General features: G+C 38.7%; 1 long non-coding RNA gene across 1 annotated transcript; it reads left to right on the plus strand.

The window, feature by feature from the left end:
- The first annotated feature begins 8,841 nt into the window (after positions 1-8,841).
- On the plus strand, positions 8,842-16,941 carry LOC131095807 (uncharacterized). Its single transcript, XR_009115913.1, has 3 exons — positions 8,842-8,994; positions 12,163-12,285; positions 16,852-16,941. It is a non-coding gene; the product is annotated as an uncharacterized LOC131095807 (long non-coding RNA).
- The last annotated feature ends 2,502 nt before the right edge of the window (positions 16,942-19,443 follow it).

Raw genomic sequence — 19,443 nt, forward strand, 5'->3', positions numbered from 1 at the left:
TGCCATAATTGAACTCATGCCCCCACTTTGGTTTGATTCAATGTAACTTAACACAAACTTGGAAAGCTCTCAGATCCAAGGTCTGTGATTCAGCCATAAAATGACAAGACAACTGGAAAGAGTTTGTTATTCGTGTGGTTTATTTCCAGATGTCTGGCACCCCAGGGTGCCTTCTGTGGCTCAGTCCAGTCTAATGTGTGCTGGAGTCCCAGCCTCCTGCCTGTGCTGTCAGGGAGGGACATCTGGGAGTTGTGGCCTGAGCATAGCCAGAGCAGGCAGTTTCAAACATGTAAAACTGTGCATGCCAAAGGAATGCAGGGCAGCCCCTGGGGCCTGCAGAGCTGCTGTGTGTGACTTCAGCAGGGTGTGAGGACATAAAGGCCACACTTGCCCATCTGAAAACAGTCAAGGCCACAGAAGAACTTGCTGTAAGAGGGATCACCCGAGCAGGGATCACCGAGATAAGCACAGACAAGAGAAATTTACAACAGGAAGATTCTAATTCCTAGCCTGATGGGGGTGAGATTTGGTTAACTCAACCTAGTGAACGCATCCAGGCAAATCCCACTCTGGCAAACTGTGGAAAAGGAAGCAACTGCTCATACACTGCAGGAACACCAGGAACACCAGCAACCAACCTGAGGATACCTGGAGCTTGGACTGTGTAACGGTGCTTTCCACAGAAGAATGACTCCAGGATGCCCCCACTGCGAGGCCCAGGGTGAGGAAGCCCCAGTGGGACACTGCTGGAACCATGGGTAGTGACTGTTTTCTTCTTGATATCTGTTAAAAAATTTACAGTCAAAATAAACTTATTACTGACTTTGACATATGGACTCATTAGCACCTTAATCAGGAGAGAAGCATCTCTCACTATTTGGATTTATAATGGCATGAAGCTATTGTGTGCCAGGTGTCCAGCTGTTTTTGGGAAGGTGTGCTATGGCTTGGTGCAGGAGCAGAGGCAGCGGAAGCAACCTGCTGGAGGTCAGGTTGGGCCTGGCTGCACTGTGGGGGTAAAGGGAGGGGGCATGAGGCTTTTTGGCAGCAGCTGCCCCTCCCACTCTTCTGGGTTTCTCTGGGGGCAGTTTTCCTTCAAAGCCAAGCCCGCAAAAATGCAGCTGTTGGTCTCCTCTGGCAGATGACTGTTTTCTTGCGCCTTCTGAGAAGGTGGGGATCATCTCTCTTGAAATGGGTTGTGGGAGAAGAGTAACTAAAGTCTGCGAAAGCACTACAAGCTAGTTGCCAGCCTTTGGAGACACCAGGATAGGAGTACTGAGCCTTATGCTGGTGAAAGACCAATGTGTGTCTTGAAGAGGCTTAATGGGCATTTGAAATCTAAAGCTTAGGCTGACCAAAAGGTTGTGCTGGGTTTCTGTTAAGTAGTGAACACCCTTAAGAAGAAAGGGAAGAGAGGAAGAATTTAATCTCTGAACATTTCCTGCCCTCCTCCTCCTCTCCTTCAATGCTAAGGCTTACCTTACTGTAAGGTGAATTTCTTGTGCCAGAATCATTGTGAGTCAGTTTGTGTGCAGGGGAAGTGATGCAGATTGCCAGTTACCTGGGCTTTGCTGATACCCTGCAGTACTTTCAGCTCAATATCTTGGGAAGGAAGGGCAGTGTCTGTCTGTCTGCTGAGAAATTGTGGGTGGCCAAGCCAACAGGGGACAGCTGGCACAGGTTTGTACCTGTATTTGTATTGAAACAGGAGGTAGTACAAGAACTGTACAAAATTTATGGTTACCGCTGAGAACTACTGCAGAAGATTGCTTAATGTAATTGCTTTAATTAGGTTCTTTTGGCAACCCTGGCTTGCTATAGGAGATACTGAGGAAGAAGGTTTTGGGGAAATATTTCTGCTCTGGTCTGTCTTTCATGCCTCCTTGGAAATTATTTTAATCCTTTGTAGATGCTAAACATCTAAAGGTGTTCTGTTTGCTCTGTTGTCTCATCCTTAAGCACAGGAAAAGTTGAATCTGCTGTTGTATCTGGAGCAGCAACAGATGATGATCCTGCTCTCCTCACCACTAAGAAGGCTGCAGCCCTGCTGTTGCTCAAAGTAACTGCTGGCTGTGCAAGTCTACCCAGAAGTTAGAAGTAGTCAGGGAATTAGGCTTAGAAGGTTGACTTATTTCAAAGGAATTAACTTTTTAAAAGTAAGTGGGACATTTTTTTTTCTGAAAACTATGAGGCGACAGTGTCCTGCTGGTGGAAGTTATCTCCACCTGCTGAAAGTTCAAGGCTGAGGCTGAAATCCAAACAGCAACACTACGGCTCTATTTGGGTTGCATTGCAAAGTTTCAGTAGCAGGGGGCTGTGGGGTGGTTTCTGTGAGAAGCTGCCAGAAGCTTCCCCCCGTGACCAACAGAGCCAGTGCCTGCTGGCCTCAGGACAGACCCACTGCTAGCTGAGGCTGGGCCCGGCAGTGACAGCGGACAAACTGAACAGGGGGAAGAAGCTGTTGTGTGGGAGCAATTGCAGCCAGGGAAGAATGGAGTGAGAATATGTGGTAGAAACAGCTCTGCAGACACCAAGGTCGGAGGAGAAAGAGGGGGAGGAGCTGCTCCAGGTGCCAGAGCAGAGATTCCTTCCCCTGTAGCCTCTGGTGATACAGATGTTCCCCTGCAGTCCATGGAAATCCATGGTGGAGAGGAGATCCACCTGCAGCATCGAGAGAATCCCACCCTGGAGCTGGTGGGTGCCCAAAGGAGGCTTTGACCCTGTGGGAGCCTGTGCTGGAGCCGGATCTGTGGCCCATTGAAGACAGGAGCCCACACTGTAGCAGATTTTCTGTCAGGATCCGTGGGCCTGTGAAGGAATCGCAGTGGGGCAGTTCATGAAGAGCTGCAGCCTGTGGAAGGCTCGTGTTGGAGAAGCTGTCTCCCTTGGAAGGGACTCCTGCAATGGACCAGGGGAAGAGTGTGATCAGTCCTCCCCCTTTGGAGGAAGAGTGGCAGAGATGAGTGATGAACTGACCGCAGGCCCTGTTCCTTTCCTCTGCACTGCTGGGTGAAGGAGGAAGGGAATTTGGCAGTGAAGCTGAGCCTGGGAAGATGGGAAGGATGGGGGTTTAAAGTACATTTTTTACTACTTGTACAGACACAAAACTCATATTGCAACTGAATTAATTTTTTGAGTGACTTTTTTTTAAAACCTATTTCCTGCTAAGGGTGCTAAAATATTGTAATTTCAGTTGTGCTGCCATGTTGCCACTTAAAGTGAACATTTGAAATTTCTTATTATATGTACTTTGAAATGGAAATAATTATTTTCAAATAAAATATGCTTTATCAGGAGATATCATGAGGAATTGAAAAAGTGCTTCAGAAAGTGCTCCATTTTGTAGCAAAAATTTTTAGCTTAAAAAAAAAGCCCTCAAGCAAGCAATATGCACACAAAGCCCCCAACCCAACGACTGATCTTGTGTTAAACTGTTGTAAATGTAGACACCCTAATAATGTTCAATAGATGTCTCATATAACCAGTCTACAAAATGGTACATTTTTTAATTTAAGAACTATCCTATAAATATTTATTTACAAATTGTTGATGTTATTGTTTTAAATGATACATTAGAGCATTTTTTCTATGATAGAGCATTGGAAACATACTGACAGAGCACAAATGATATCTGCGTATTTCAAAATACAGAAAGGAAAAGCAACCAATATTTTTAACCAGAAAAACGCACTCAAATTTTCAGGAGCTGTCTTTCCATGACAGTAATATCTCTTGTTCTGAGCCTTCAGTATCCTTGGGAGTGTGTTGTGCAGAAATTAGCAGAGTAGCTATGGTTGGTGTGTACTGATGACAAGCTACGAACTGAAGTACTAGTGTGCAGATAAAACTGAATTAAAAATCGACCACATCAAGCTCATCATGGAGCTAGAGCTGTGCAGTTATTCTTATTGATCTAGTTTAACATGAACATGAAGCTCAACAGTTTTTGGATCTCTTTGGGATCCTTTCTTTGCATACCCAAAATGTAAGATTTTGCTAATGGGACAAGAAAACATGAACAAAACTCAAGCACAGACAGGCCTAAGCCTCAGTGATTTGGTCTGGTTTGTTTGTTTTTAACTGTATAGCTCAGTAAGTTTTGAATCTGTGTTTGTTAATTTTCCCCCTATTTGGGTCATATACATATGAAATGTATTTTCCTAACTGAAAATAGAGAAAATGGAATTAGGGGAAAAAAGAAATTTGCAGAAATGCTCTACTATACATGATGATAAAAATGAATTTAAAACATGTGCCCCAACTGAAAAACATGAAACATTACATTTCATTTCATGTGAAGTGGGGTGTGACCTTCATTGTTGGAAATAGCAGGAAGTGTTATTTCTGCAATGAATATACTACACTTTCAGTAGTTGTGAAGCAGAAAGCTTAGCATGAATAAATACAGATATAAATTGTCAGGTCACATTTCAGTGAGAGTTCATGTTAAGCAGTAATATAAATGTAAGAGCTTACAATGAAATGAAATTTATAATATAAAGATGAAACCTGCCTATGAGACCGTTTTAAGGAAATCTGTTGTACTGAAAAGATTACAATTTTGTTTCAATAGAGAGTAACATAGTATGACAAAACTAGTGTATTTCTGCTGGATAAATGTGATACAAATTAGTATCTGATTCCATGTGGATGATTTTACCATACAAGAAAAAAAACTTTTTAAAAAGCAGGAATACTGCTCTTAGATCAAAACAAAATAAAACAAAAAATAACCAGTCATTTGTCACAATTTTTAACTTTAGAATACTCACGCACTGAACTTTGCAGTTGCTGAAGTGCTTTAGTGATTTAAATTCAGACATTCCCTTTAGCAGAGGTAAAATGCTCTTGTGTGGACATCGCTGACCCCTTGCCCGTTTGCTCCTTTCCTTCAGCAAGCACAGTGATGTCAGAGCAGGGTGGCAGTGGGGCCTCACAGCCCCTGAATGAAGGTGCAGAGCTGAAGGTTCACAATCAGCTCACGTGGAAGCTCAGCAGCTCGCTTCTGGTCCACGTGTCATGAGGAGACGCAAGCTTGTCTGGATCAACATTTAATGAAATGTACTGAAGATGGCTTATCAGAAACCACAAGTAGTCTTAGCATAGGCAAGTGATTGCAAGGACGTTTCTAATGAAATTTTGTGATTTTTTTTCAAATGTACTGTTTCCAAATATGCTTAATTCATATTAAGAGTGAAAATGGGTTAGGTTTTGAAAGTCACACTGGAAGAAAAGCTGTATTGCAGCAGACTGAATGTGTACATGCAGCACTGTAGTCTGTCACTGTCAGTGTTCACCCATCACCTAAGAAAGTGAGTGAGAAAGATTATACTAATATTTCTCCCAGTAATCAACTTTCTCAGAGTTACATAGTTCAGGAATATTCTCAGTCATAAGCAGTATTTATCAGTTTAATAACATCACTGGAGTTTATTTTTTCTTTGATTAAGTTGCCTGATTGCTTTGTGAATTGGTATGTACCTCATTTAGACACTAGATGAATGGAAAGTCTTGCAGTCAGTCTTTCTACATGAGTTCAACATGTAGGAATGTTTGGATAAGCTCTCAAACAGAGCTTATCCAAAACTTTTGTTTTATTGGAGTTTTTAATTTTGTTTGGTGTTTTTTAATGTTAGGGGGTAGGGTATTTTTTGTTGTTGTTGGCAGTTTCATTTTTTATTGGGATATATTTTTGTCTTTTTGTTGGTTTGAGTTTTTTAACTTCTGAAAATGTGCATTAGCACATGTAGGAAATGAGTGACATGGAAATAAATGTAGGAAATAACAGATAATTCTGTTATTTCAATAGTTGCAGAACTTGAGAAGTTGATAATCAGAAATGCAAGATCATGAAATGCTACCCTTGAATTGGATAGTTTCATTGGCTATAAAACATCTCTGTCTACTTGTCATTGTGCTGATGTTATTAGAATTTTTTGAAACTTACCTTAGAGGGTCACTGAATGGCATCAGGTGGCCCTAGTCAAAGGGCCTGATTTCACATGTCCCCTCTAGTGCTGTGGCATGGCAGAAGTATGGAAATTCACAAAAAGGTACAACATTAGTTAAATTGGCAGGTTTTGACTGTAGTCTTGATTGTCCCGATGCATTAACTTTTCCTGCTATATAGTTCTGAATACTTTTTAATGTTTATTTTATGTTCTAGGCTTTGTGTTTTTTTGTTGTTGTTGGTTTGGTTTTTTGGTTTATGTGTGTGCTTTGGTGGTGGTTGTTGGTAGACTTAATTGCTGTTCAGAATGTGTTGCAAAATTTCACGACATCAAGGAAAATAATCTGAAATGGACAGTTGCTATCCTTTTCCTACTTGGAATGCTTGTTTTGACACCTGGCATATTTTGTCTGCGCACAGTTTCTATATTCTATTCATTTCTGCTTACACCATGGGTAGATTTGTCTCAAATTGTCATGTTTTGGAACTTTCAATAACCAGTGAAGGTCTCGATTTCTGAGAAGCTAATAAATGAGAAAATGTAGTCTGTTCAGTTGCTTTCTAATTATATTCATCTCTGTTTAAAACTCCTCAAGGCAGAAATTAAAAATGTCAGTGTAACATCAGTTGTGATCTCTGGACGCATTAAAGAGAAAATATTAATGCTGCAACATATGCGCCCCATTTGTAGAGAGTTTGATCTTCTTTGTAATGCTTACTCACTGTTTAGCCACAGGCTTTCAAGAGTGAACTTTTATTCTGGACCTTTTTTTCTTCCAATGTGTATTCTTGATTTAAGTCTTGAGAAAGCTTTTTAAATATATTTTTTATCATCTAATGAGTGTGCCCTCCATTTCCTTTTAAACAGCAATGTAAATTCTCACTGGAGCTAGAGAAAGTACAATTAACTACCCCTATGCATCTGTGTTTGTAGTTAGTTCTAACTATATTTTCTTCATTTTGTGATGCTATCTTCCCTTGGGCTTCTATTTCTGTACTCATTTTAGCCTGCATATTCATTGACACAAAGGCTTTTCTTGTCTTTACTTGCACTGCAAAGTGCCCTGCTGCAGCATTAATATTTCAGAGGAAATACTGTCTTCTGGCACTAAATGTACAAAATCTCAGTAATAATAGAATATAAAGTTTTTGCTCACTGCATTAATATCATAACTTACAGTTTATGAACTGTTTACTACAACATTAGGCACATGAAAGCAAAATTCTGCAATCCTTATAGCTGGCTTCACTGAATGCAGTCTGCTAACAAACAGCAACTGGCTACTTCAAGTTTCTGGTTGTAAAACTCTGGAGAGCTTCATAATGTAGCTTCATAAATGTTGTATTGGCTGCTTTCTTATTGTATGTTTGCCATTGACTATGTATGATCCTTCTGTGGATAATGCTTGTAGCAATCTGGCTGGTGATGGGTAAAATTTGCAGGTGTATGCAAAACACTTGATTTAGAGCCTCCTGTCTTGAGGAGGAATATACACTTCATTGCAAGCTGTCCACACAGAAATGATGCACAGAGAAAAGCACTGCTGAGCTGCCTTGGATAATCTCACTATTTCACAAACGAACCAAGTAAATAAAACAGCTCATTCCTCCAATAACTTCTCCAGTAGAAAACTAGATGCTTTCTGTCACGCATCTCCATATTTCTCATTAGGTAGATACTGTAAGAATGTTTTTTTTGTTATTTAAGTTTCTCTAAGGAAAGCCGTATCACCTATTTCAGGCATATTCACACATTCAGGGTTGTTTGGTTTTTTTTCAAGTGAACAGGGCTTCTGTATTTATCTGACACCTGAAGCTTGCAGAGTTTAAATAATACCTTAAATTACGTGCCTGATAAAAGTACAGTTGTGCTTTTTTTTTTATTATTTTTATTTTTTTTGATTGTGTGTGCGAGGAATCCTATTTTAAAAAGTGCCAGGAGGCTTCTCCCTGGGCAGGAGGATGAAGCGCAACTTACAGAATCTTATTTTAAAAAGTGCCAGGAGGCTTCTCCCTGGGCAGGAGGATGAAGCGCAACTTACAGATGTTTTGAGTGACACTCAGGCCACGTCAAAAGTAGGCTTCGGTCCAAGACACGCTGAAGGAACCAACAACCTTTCCTGCTCTTTCTTTTCCTTGGGGCGAGGCCTGTCTGCTTTAGGCTGTGGTGGGGCGCCTGCTGCTGGCTCCGGGAGCTCGGGCAGCGCTGGCTCCGGGCTGGAGGAGCTGCTGGACGCTCGGGCGCGGCAGAAAGGCGGAGCCGAGGACAGGGATAATCCTCCGCGGCCCTCATCCATCCCCCTGGAGCGGGGAATGGCTGTCCTGCCCCGCCGGCTGCGCCGCTGGATGGCAGCATTGGATGCGGCTTGGCAGCGCCGAGCTCCGGTTCAGCCTCGTTTAACATCAGCCGGGTAAAAGATTGATAGCGATGCAAATGTATTTATAACCACTAGAGATAGTCACCTTCCACCCCAATTAGCCTTTGAATTGATTTAGTGAGAAAAACATCTATTATGGAATAAAAGTCTTAGTGATTAGTGTTGCATTATTTCACTACATTTGAAATGGCTGTAGGTAAGAGGGTCTTAGAGGCATAAATAAGCTTTAATATTATAACGTGCTTTTAGGCTACATCAGAAGCAAATTACAGGTCGATGGTTTGTTTTCTAAGTAAAATATACAGGTAGAGTGGGCGTGCTGGGACTCTATGGCATTTACAAAATCTAGGTTACAGAAAATTTCTTTTCCTTATTTTGTTTTTAAAACGGTTTATTTAGCTGATCACGAAAATGTGCATCTTCCTGCAAGCTAAAAAAATTAATTAACGTTTTGAAGCTGTCTGATTTTTTTCCCTGTTTTTCCTTCTTCCCAAATGCAGTTTGCTGCGAAGAACCTGGAGTGAGATGAGTGGTGATGATTCTTTCTCTAGAGTGTGAATCCTGATGGTACATCAGGTACATCCTGACATATGACTTGTACTGCTAGGAAAGGACACAGGAGAGAAGAGAGTCCTCTGCTTCAGCTGAAATTATTACAAGGGGCTGGTATGGTTTAAGTCTTCTAATATAAAGACCTAATTTACATCACATTGAGTTTGAATTACATGTTGAAAGTGTTATTTCTTTGAGAAGCAAAATTTCCCTAATATTTGACAATACAGCACTGCTTTTTCTGCTTTGCAGCTATGATGTAAATTAGCTTCCTTGCTAAGGAGTACATTGTGAACAAACAGCCTTTGAAAACAGGACTGGAGCTGTAGCTGGGTGCCTCCCAATTCAGATTCTGCACCTCCCCCTGCCGCCCTCCCCCCACTGTAAAATCTGTGCAATCTTTGCTTTCTATTTATGTATTCATTTGTGTTTATATAAAGGATGAAGCTTAATGAAGTCTTTGCAGTCACAGCAGGGTAAACCACTGTGAGATCAGATGTGGCCCTGTGCTGTGTCTGAGAGCAAGACCTTTCAGTGTTGTTATTCTCTTCATTGTTCCTCAATTCATCTCTATTTAATATATAGCTTATATAGTTAACGCCATATTTTCAAAATATACTGTTAGCATTTTTACTTTTCGGGAAAAATTATAAGTTGTTGTGGTTTTTATGACAATAGGAAAATACTTTATTCAGTCCAGCACGCTGGTTTTGAGGACTCAAACCACAAAGACCACCTTCCTTCCACTCCCCACAGCAGCTATTGTGACTGTTTCAAAGCCTGGTCTGAAATTTACCTGAATTCCTAATGAATGCTTGCATCCAGATGGCAGAATGTTTTCACTGATGTTGAACAAAGATACCTTTCTTGGTATAAAGTTTTAAATACATTTTATACGTTTGTATTTGTAGTTTGCTTTGCAACATTTAAACAAAGAGTATGGAGACAAAGAAAAATTATAAAATAGGAGAGAAATGTTAACAGTGTTTGCCAAGAATATATTTGAATACACAAGAGGACTGAAGGGCTTAAAATCTAGAATGCCCTATAAAAATTGGGAAAAAAAAAACCCAATCAAAGTGAATAATTCTACTTTTAATTTCTTTTGTAGCCGTGTTTTGGATATCTACAATGCACTGCAGCATTGACACCAGATAATACAATGATATCCCACTTAGTCATGGTGAAGCATGCTTGACAATCAATCAAAAATCAGCTGGAAGCAAAATCTCCTGAAGGCAGCCTAGATCTGATGGGATTTGTCCTTATTTGTGTGTACATAAGCGAGAAATATGCAAGCTTTTCACATAAATGGCATGCATGAAAACTACACTGGGATTTAAAACATACATTGTATATTCTGCAAAACATTTGCTCTTGTGTATCTGCTATTCTAAAGAAATAAACAGTCTGATAAAAATAGGATCCAGAGAGCTAATATTGGCATTGATTTTTAATTTACACAAAAGTTATTGCAAATATATATCAGTGTCAATTAAAGCAGTTTCATTGCTTACACAATATAGGAAATCAGATTCCATAATTACATTTGCCATGTGGATGGTAGCACTATTTCCAAGGTTCAAAGGTCACTGACAATTAGCATAAGATTTAAAATTAAATTACACTAAATATTGTTTACTATAATTGCTTGAAAATTTGACAGGAAATTATGAATGCTTTACTGTAAGGAATATATTCTGGCAGCAAACCTCAGTTGTTTTTTTTCTAAGGTTTTCATCTTTAGATGTTTAATTTTGTCTTTGGTTCATAGAAAATAGTTTATGTTTCACCTAGGTAACCAGATAGAGCTTGTTTACCATAAAGACAAGACATCATACAATGTTTGTAGTAGTCTGGGAGCGTGACAGTGTAGATAAGGTTAATAAAAAGGCAAATGTAATAATTTGGAGCTGGTTAAACATTTCAGTGGACAGCAGCAAAAAAAGTCAGTTCAGTCATAACTGCAGGATAGTATTGGTATTTATTAGAATTTATAATCTGATTTTTCCCCAACGGAAATTTTTAGCTAAATTTCTTCTCCAATTGTATTATATTTTCAGAGGTTAAAATATGTGTGTGTATGTGAGTTGGTAGTTTAGCAGATGCTTTTCCAAGGAGGAAAATATTAAAATGTGGAAGGCCTTTCTACAAGGATATAATTTTAAAGCAGGTATTATTGTAGCAGAAAGTAGATTTGAAGAAGGGACACTGCTTCAGTTTTCTCCCTAGATACAATTTTAACATTTATAGAATGGTCTCTAGCAATTAACAGTGTGACACCAGGAGTATGACGCTGAGGAACCTTCCCTGACTGATCTTTGTCTCGTGCCCTGATTGGCAATCCCAGATGTGATAAGAAGATCTGCACAGCCAGCTGAGTATGGGATCTCTCTCCCTTTATATAGCTGTGGAAAAGAAGTGGAATAGACTTGGGCCTGCTGTTGGGAGGGATTGCTAATGCTTCTTTAAAAAAGGGCAAGCTGTCAGCTGTGCTCAGAGACGTGATGGTTCAGCCACTCACGGTCTGTGGAAACGTTGCTTGATGCCAATGCTCTCCTTGATTGTTGTCTCCTGTCTGAGAGACTGGGAGATGTTACGGACCGTGGTATTTCCCATGCGTTGCCTAAAGTTCCTTATGTCAAGTGAAAAACAGGGATATGGCTAGAAGGTAATCAGTTTAAAATTAACCAAAATAAAAAGCCAGTTTTTAGAAGACACCTCCAGAAGTTCACTTGGATGAAGCTTTCTAAACATAAGCCTGTGAAAATTGTATCACATGTCCAAACTTTTGAGAGAGGCAGAAAAGTCACAGAAAATGAAAACCTTAGATTTCTCTGATTTTTTTTTTCATTTGTAAGAGGTGAGAGTGTTATGACAGTTGTGCAGTGTTTTACATATGCAAGATGTAAGAACACTTTGGTTAAAACTCAAAAACACTTAAGAATTTTTCCATGTTATGGAACATAAGAAAACATGCCTTGAACTGAAGAACACGGCAAAAAAACATTGTCTGATTTAGAATACTACATATTTCTAGGGATATGCATGAGGAAAGTATTAGTGGATTTTGTAAGAAGTAATCTATGATTTACAAACAAAGTTACTGTTCAAGAGGATGTGTGAAGAGCAATTCTGACATTAAGAGAACACAGGTCAAAAATAACATGCTTTTAGTCCAAGTTATTATATTAATGAGAAACCAAAGTGTTGTTCAGCTTCTGATTAAACGTAAAATGTGCATTATTTGGGGAATAAGGTGTTTTTCTATTTTCTATACAGGAAAGAAGTATTATTTGTAGAAAGTATGCAAGGATCAGCAGTAAATGAATTTGAAGCAAAGGTGAAGCAAACTTTCAAGAAACACCATGAAACTGCAAACTGGTGATTACACTACACATGAAGGTCAGTTTGAGGTAACATCAGGACTGTAGTCCAACGTTGGCAAAGATTTTTTTGTTAAAGCTATGTTGACTTTAGATGATTATTCTAAAATTACAAAACCAAAATTTTTAAGCTTCTGCATATACTGATTTCTGGAAAGAAAATCAATTGCCAATGCAGATAATAGGTATATGAATATTATATGAATGACTTGAATTGCTGGAGCATGTCACATTAGAAGTTGTGTCAAATGCATGCACACCCTATTGCTGGGTGAAAAAACAGTTTCAAAATGCATTTGAACACATTACAAATTGTAGGGTAATCACTGTACAAAAACAAATATAAAGGAAGGTTTACTTATTTCTTCTATGCATGATGGAAGATGAAGAAAAAAACATATGTTGAGTCTCAGCCTGAGGGAGACTACAATTTTACAGGTGAACAAACTTTAGAAGAAGAATGGCCTTGAGAAAAACAATGTAGAGGTGCTTTAAAGACTTAAAAACTTAAGACAACTGAATCGGGGACTGGTTTTTATTTTGTTGTCGTTTTTGTTTTTTTTTTTTTTAATGATGATTACTGTATATTCTTTTAGCTGGGAAAGAAGTGAAGTTATTTTTTGGTCTAGATAGTAGTACTTTATCAGCCTCCTCTGTGCTGTGTCTCTTGAGACACACAATTCTCTGTTGCCCTCTCTCCCTTCTTTCCTTTAGTATCTGATGCTTTTTTCTTTTATTATGATAAATGCTTTTACTTATCAGCTCTGTAGTGAATTTTCTTTAATGACTAGAGGCAGTAGCTAGTCTGAAACTAGAAGGATGTCTTAAAGCCACACAAAAACCTAATTTTTCATCTGAAAACATTGAAATATACCTCTAAATAAGAAAAAATGAATGTTTATGCTGCGCCAACAGTCCTAGGAAATTTGATGGAATTTGCTATTATAGTTAGTATTTATAAAGCTAAAAATATAATTAACTATATTTGAATTTTTAATAGCAAAAACAGTATATGTCTTCTTGGTTTTCCTCTGAAGAATGTTTTTTAGAACCAAGGAAAAAAGAACTGGATTTTACAATAGGTTTAAAAGAGTTTGAATTTCTAGAAATAATTTTACTGTATGCACTGAGACAGCATGGAAGAATAACACTGAGGATTTAAGACATTCCATTTTAGCCATGCCTATTTTTGAGAACTGGAAAAAGTTAGTGTGTTCTCATATACAATTAAAGTAAACAAAGTCAATCCCTGTAATATTTATGCATTTTATTTTAAGTAAAGAAAGTACTATTCTTTAGATACTTGCTTTTGTAGCTTTACTGTTTTAGCATTGAGGCTGAAGAAAACATTTGTTTTATAAGAATTTTTTAACTGGGAGAAGTAAAGAATAGTGAGGAAAAAATGAAGTAGAAATGAGATGGCTTTTTTTTTTTCCCCTAGTGCAGCCAGGGTAGCACTGTAATGCATTCCAAATATCTGTTGACTCCTTGTCAAGTCTTGATCTTAAACTTTTTCAGCTGATGTGACTCTTAACTGCATAACTTAAAAATTCCTGGCAAATGGCTAGTCATGTTTCAAAGCTCTCTTAGAAATAGCTGCTGAAATAAAGGGAAAAAAAATCTGTGTGTTTATCCTTGGGTTATGTTAAGAGCAATAGCTATCTGATGTACTTCATTGTTGAGAGTGTTTGGAAACTGGCTTGAAATTGACAGGAATTCACCTGGTGTGAGCCATTATCAGGACTGTCACATTGTGGGCATTCTCAGAAGACACAATGTGCAAGATCAATATAGTGATTAAAAAAGCTTAAAATGAATGATGGGAATTCAGAGGATAAATTCAACTAGATCAGGCTTTGAGCAACCTGGGCTAGTGGGAGATGTCTCTGCCTGTGGCAAGGGGCTTCAAATCTTTATAATAATCTTTATAATAATCTTCATAATAATCTTCATAATAATCTTTAAGGTCCCATCCAACCCAGACCAGTCTATGATTCTATGAAATTAGATATTCAGCTGAGCAGGATGATGATGATGCTCCTCAATGTTGGATATTTTAGGAATAATGTCTCCCAAAGGCAGGAGACTCTGCAAGCAGTTGTTATATCAGAACCATTTCTGATTATTTTGATTCTTATGGATAAGAAAAGGACTGCTGTATATAATAACAAGTATTCCAGGAGTAATTTATCCAATTGTAGAAATTTAATGGACTTAGGTCAAGCAGGGGTAGCTGATCCCCATTTGTGGATGTTTTGGCTTTCATGCCTTGTTTGAATTTTTCATATACTTTTAGGTCATGTACAGTCTGAAATGTGTTGAACCTTGTTATAAAATAGATATCAGGAGATGCATCTCTTCACCTCTGTGGACCTAAGAAACGACCTTGGGAGTTCCAGCTGCTTTGTATTGCCCAAGGTCACAGATAAACATCGTGGAATATAAGTACAGCACAATATGGCAATTGAATGACGTTGCATGACATGCAGATAAACATTAAGCAGTCCCTTTCCCAAGTATTATCTGCTCTTACAAGCTATGCCATCCTTATTTTATAGATAGAAAGCCAAAGCTGTGAGAGATTATATCTCTGTAATTCTCTGATGTAGGCCAGACTTTGAGTATTCACTGCTTGAATCTAAAGCTTCAGCCAGCAGTTCTGCCTCCACGTAGGTCACAGGATAATTTGTGTTTGAGTGGCAATATTAACAGACACAATGGCATGTTGTAAATGCACTGTAAAAATGCTTATTTGAATGAAACACTGTTCTTTCTTTTTCTTTCTTTCTCTTTCTTTCTTTCTTTCTTTCTTTCTTTCTTTCTTTCTTTCTTTCTTTCTTTCTTTCTTTCTTTCTTTCTTTCTTTCTTTCTTTCTTTCTTTCTTTCTTTCTTTCTTTCTTTCTTTCTTTCTTTCTTTCTTTCTTTCTTTCTTTCTTTCTTTCTTTCTTTCTTTCTTTCTTTCTTTCTTTCTTTCTTTCTTTCTTTCTCTCTCTCTCTCTCTCTCTCTCTCTCTTTCTCTCTTTCTCTCTTTCTCTCTTTCTCTCTTTCTCTCTCTCTCTTTCTCTCTTTCTCTCTTTCTTTCTTTCTCTCTTTCTCTCTTTCTCTCTCTCTCTCTCTTCTTTCCATTCTATTTTGGATCCCTGGCCAATTAATTAATGAGTGTCACTCTCACTATTTCTATTTAGAGGCTAGTTAGCCATGGCCTTCTTAACATTGATTAAGACATAGTTAGCAATGAGTTAATTTTTTTTTTTTAGTTTTGTTTTGTTTTTAACTGGCTCTTCCAATTTGTGGAAATGTAGAATTTGTTTCCATGGTAACTTTCAGACTGCAAGGCTTGTGGGAAGAAGACTGGAAGGTGTATGATTTAGATTATACTTGCTGGGTTTTGTTGTGTTTTAAATGTGTTTAAGTTGGAACAATTTAGAATAGTGGGATTTGGAAAGCCTGACTGAAATGTTTTGCTAATGTCTTTGTTATTCTGAGGTAGAAATAATTCCAATGAAAATTTGACTCAGACTAGATTTGGTGGGGTTTTTTGGTAGTTTTGTTTTTTTTAAATAAAGAGAGCTTATTAAGCAATAGTTGCATTTGTATACTGAAATATTATTTTTTCTGAAATAGCATGCTGCTATTTCACAAAAAAGCCATCCTTTATTTTATGAACACTGAACTTTTTATGAATAAGTATTGAACTTGAGGCTTAATTAAATACCTCATATTTATTGTTATTAGTTCTATACATAAAGTGTTTATTTCTTATTACTAATTCAGTTGTCCAAATTACCAACCTCCAAGTATTCTTATACCGTTTGCTCTCAAGTAGTACTAAAGCAGTCTAAACCTAAGCCCTAAAGTAGTCTAAAGGAAGCTCTTGAAATCTAAAAATAGGGCTGCAGGCCAACAGTGATTTCAGCATTATGAAATACAAAAGTGAACCTGTTTTTGATTGAGCTTAAACTATATTTTTTATATATTGTGCATAAAGTTACTATTCTCTCTTGTAGGCATTTTTAATACAAAACTCAGTGGTCATCAAGATCATTGTACGTATGAATGTACAGCTGGTCTTCAAGGCAGGCTTCTGTTGATCTTCATTCAGGGAGCACCTTACATCTCTAGTGTTTTCATGTTAAAAAAATAGACAAGCAATTTTGAGACATGACACGGATTTAAGGTTCAAAAAGTTAAGGAGCTCCTGACATATGTGGACTATTGGTTACTTTCATTATTCTTAATGTAAGAGACTTTCTCTGACCAAACAACTTGTTTGAACCCAAACACAGCTGAACTGTTGTAGTAGAAATACTTGTTTTTCTGTAGCTTGCTTTTCTTTGGTTAGGCTAATTTTTAATGGTTTTCTTTAGCTTTCATAAGAAAAAGCTTGTACTTAAATGCATCTGTTTGTGGTATGGAAAACATTTATTCATAAAACTGAAGAGTAAGAAAACATAACATATTAAGATTTTGGAAGAGAAATCATTCTGCTTGAGGAGGATTTGGCATTGCCTGAAGTTAATGAGTCATGCAATTTTACTTCTAATTTTGTTTGGATCCTCTCCATAGAATCTCTTTTCTTTCCCAGGTTTTTGTGGTTGTGAATATGCATTTGAATCTACAGAATGGATACCAAATCAGTCCACTTGCTACTGAAACATACAAGATTAGAACAACTACTCAGGTAGGATTAAATATGCCTAATTGTGTGTTTTGGTGGGTTGATCTTGGCTGGATGACAGGTGCCCACTGAAGCTGCTCCATTACTCTGCTCCTCAGCTGAACAGGGGAGAGAAAATGCAGCTGAAGGTTTATGGCTTGAGATAAGAACAGGGAGAGGTCACTCACCCTTTGCTATCATGTCCAAAAGAGATTGGACTTGGGGAAATTAATTTATTGCCCAACAACTCAGAGTGGAATAATGACAAGTAAAGCTGAAGCTCAAACCACCCCTCACTTGTTCCTCAGGTCAGCTTCATTTGTGTCACTTTGCCTCCCTCGCTGCAGCAGAGGAGGGGGACAGGGGGGTGGGCTGTGTCAGTGCATCACACATTGTCTCTGCTGCTCCTTCCTCCCCAGGAGGAGAACTCCTTACACACCTCCCCTCCACCAATGTGGATCCCTTCCAGGAGCTGCAGTTCTTCAGGAACAGGCTGCTTCATCAGGGAATCCACTGAGTGTGGCCCTGAGTCTTGTCAGCAGCCCTGCTCCCACATGGGTTCCTCTCTCTGTGGCTCGCAAGTCCTGCAGGAGCCTGCTCCAGTGTGAGCTTCCCACAGGATCGCAGCCTTCTGTCGGGTATCCACCTGCTCTGGGGTGGGGTCCTGTGCTGCAGGTGGATCTCTGCTTTCCCATGGACCTCCGTGGGCTGTAGGGACACGGCTGCCTCACCACGGTCTGCACCACGGGCTGAGGAGGAATCTGTGCTCCAGGACTTGGACACCTGCTCCCTCTTTATGGCACTTCATTATATGTTTTAGTGGGCATGGGAATATGCTGCCAAAACTTGGACTTGATGATATTGGAGGTATTTTCAACCTTAATGAGTCTATAATTCTCTGATTCATTGACCTTGGTGTCCACAGGGGTGTTGCTCTCAGTCTTCTCTGGCTGCAATTGCTTCTGCACAATAAATTCTTCCCCTTCCTAAAACTGTTGTCCGAGAGGTGCTGCCACTGTCACTGAGGGGCTTGGCTTGGAGAAGGCTGGCATTGGCTCCATCAGACACGAATATAGTTTCTGGCTGCTTCTTCTGGAATCATGGAATCACAGAATCAATTAGGTTGGAAAAGACCTTGGAGACCATCAACTCCAACCTCTGACCCAACACCATTGTATCAAGGAAACCATGGCACTGAGTGCCACATCCAGTCTTTTTTTAAACACCTCCTGGGACAGTAAGCCCACCACTTCCCTGGCCAGCCCATTCCAGTACCTAACCACTCTTTCTGTAAAGAATTTTTTTTCTGATCTCTAGCCTAAGCTTTCCCTGGCACCAGTTAAGACTGTGTCCTCTCATCCGGTTTCTGGTTGCCTGGGACAACAGTAGGACAATAGGAAGATATTTGGTATGGAAGTGAAATTTGATATGATGTAATTTGGAATGAAACGTAATATTCTTTAATTGGTTGAGGTTCTTTTGTTACAAATAGAAACATCAGTGACGTTCTTTCAAGCTCTGTTCAGATTCTTTAGACTTGAGAAACACTTATTATTGTAAATGTGTTATGTGTTGTCCTCTTTGCTCTTAGAGTAGGGGAATGAATATCATTCACCATAATACTGTAGATTGTATGTCAGCATCAGTAGGTCCCTGAACCAGATCTCTGAGTTTTCAGGTCTCTCCTGATTCAGTGTTATTTCTTCTCTGTTCCTTTCTTTTTTCTCCTCCCATAAGTATAGCATTAACTTTTAAGACACTAGTTTTCATTTTACTGTTCAAGTAGATGGAAAAAGCAGCTAAAATAAATGAATAATTGATTACTGTAACAATTAATCATATGTCAAGCTTTGTTCCTTTTTGTCATTTGCTTATCCTAAAAGTAAAATACACATTTTGCCATTAAGAGAAAGGAGGTTGTGACAGAGATGGTTTGTTAGAGAGGTTTCCCGCTTAGTTTCACATCAGTGAATAGTATTGTTTTGTTGTTATGGACAATATTGGTGCATAATGATTTCTCAGGTGGACAGTCATATATTAATTTACTGAACACTAAAGGGAAAGTCAGAAGTAAAAGTCAGTTCTCAGTTCTGAACGGTTGATTTTCTGTTGTATGTGAGGTTTTAATGGTTATGGGTTTTTTTGTGCTGATGTTCTGTTTTTATTGATAGATTGAATTTCTGGGAGAAAGGAGGCTTCAATATAAGCAGTGGATTCTTTCAAATTGAAAAATATGAAATGTGGTAAAAGTTTCTGGGGACCCTACTGTGAATAATCAGTAGCAGGAGCTCTGCCTGTCTGTAAGACCCAGATTTGCTTCCCCATAAGAGTCTAGTGGTCCTTAGGGCCTAAAGGAAGTAAATGTTGACAGCAGTGCTCAAATCAGTGTGGGGTTTTTTACTGCAGGCATTTTTTTTTACTTTGCAGAGGCATAATGGTCATACTGTTGTATAAGTTTTTCTGTTCTTGTCATACATTTGATTTTCCAGGTGAATAAGACTTCAGGCACTCGACGGACAC

The sequence above is a fragment of the Melospiza georgiana genome, chromosome Z (assembly GCF_028018845.1).
Source record: "Melospiza georgiana isolate bMelGeo1 chromosome Z, bMelGeo1.pri, whole genome shotgun sequence".
In the NCBI taxonomy this organism is placed as follows: domain Eukaryota; kingdom Metazoa; phylum Chordata; class Aves; order Passeriformes; family Passerellidae; genus Melospiza; species Melospiza georgiana.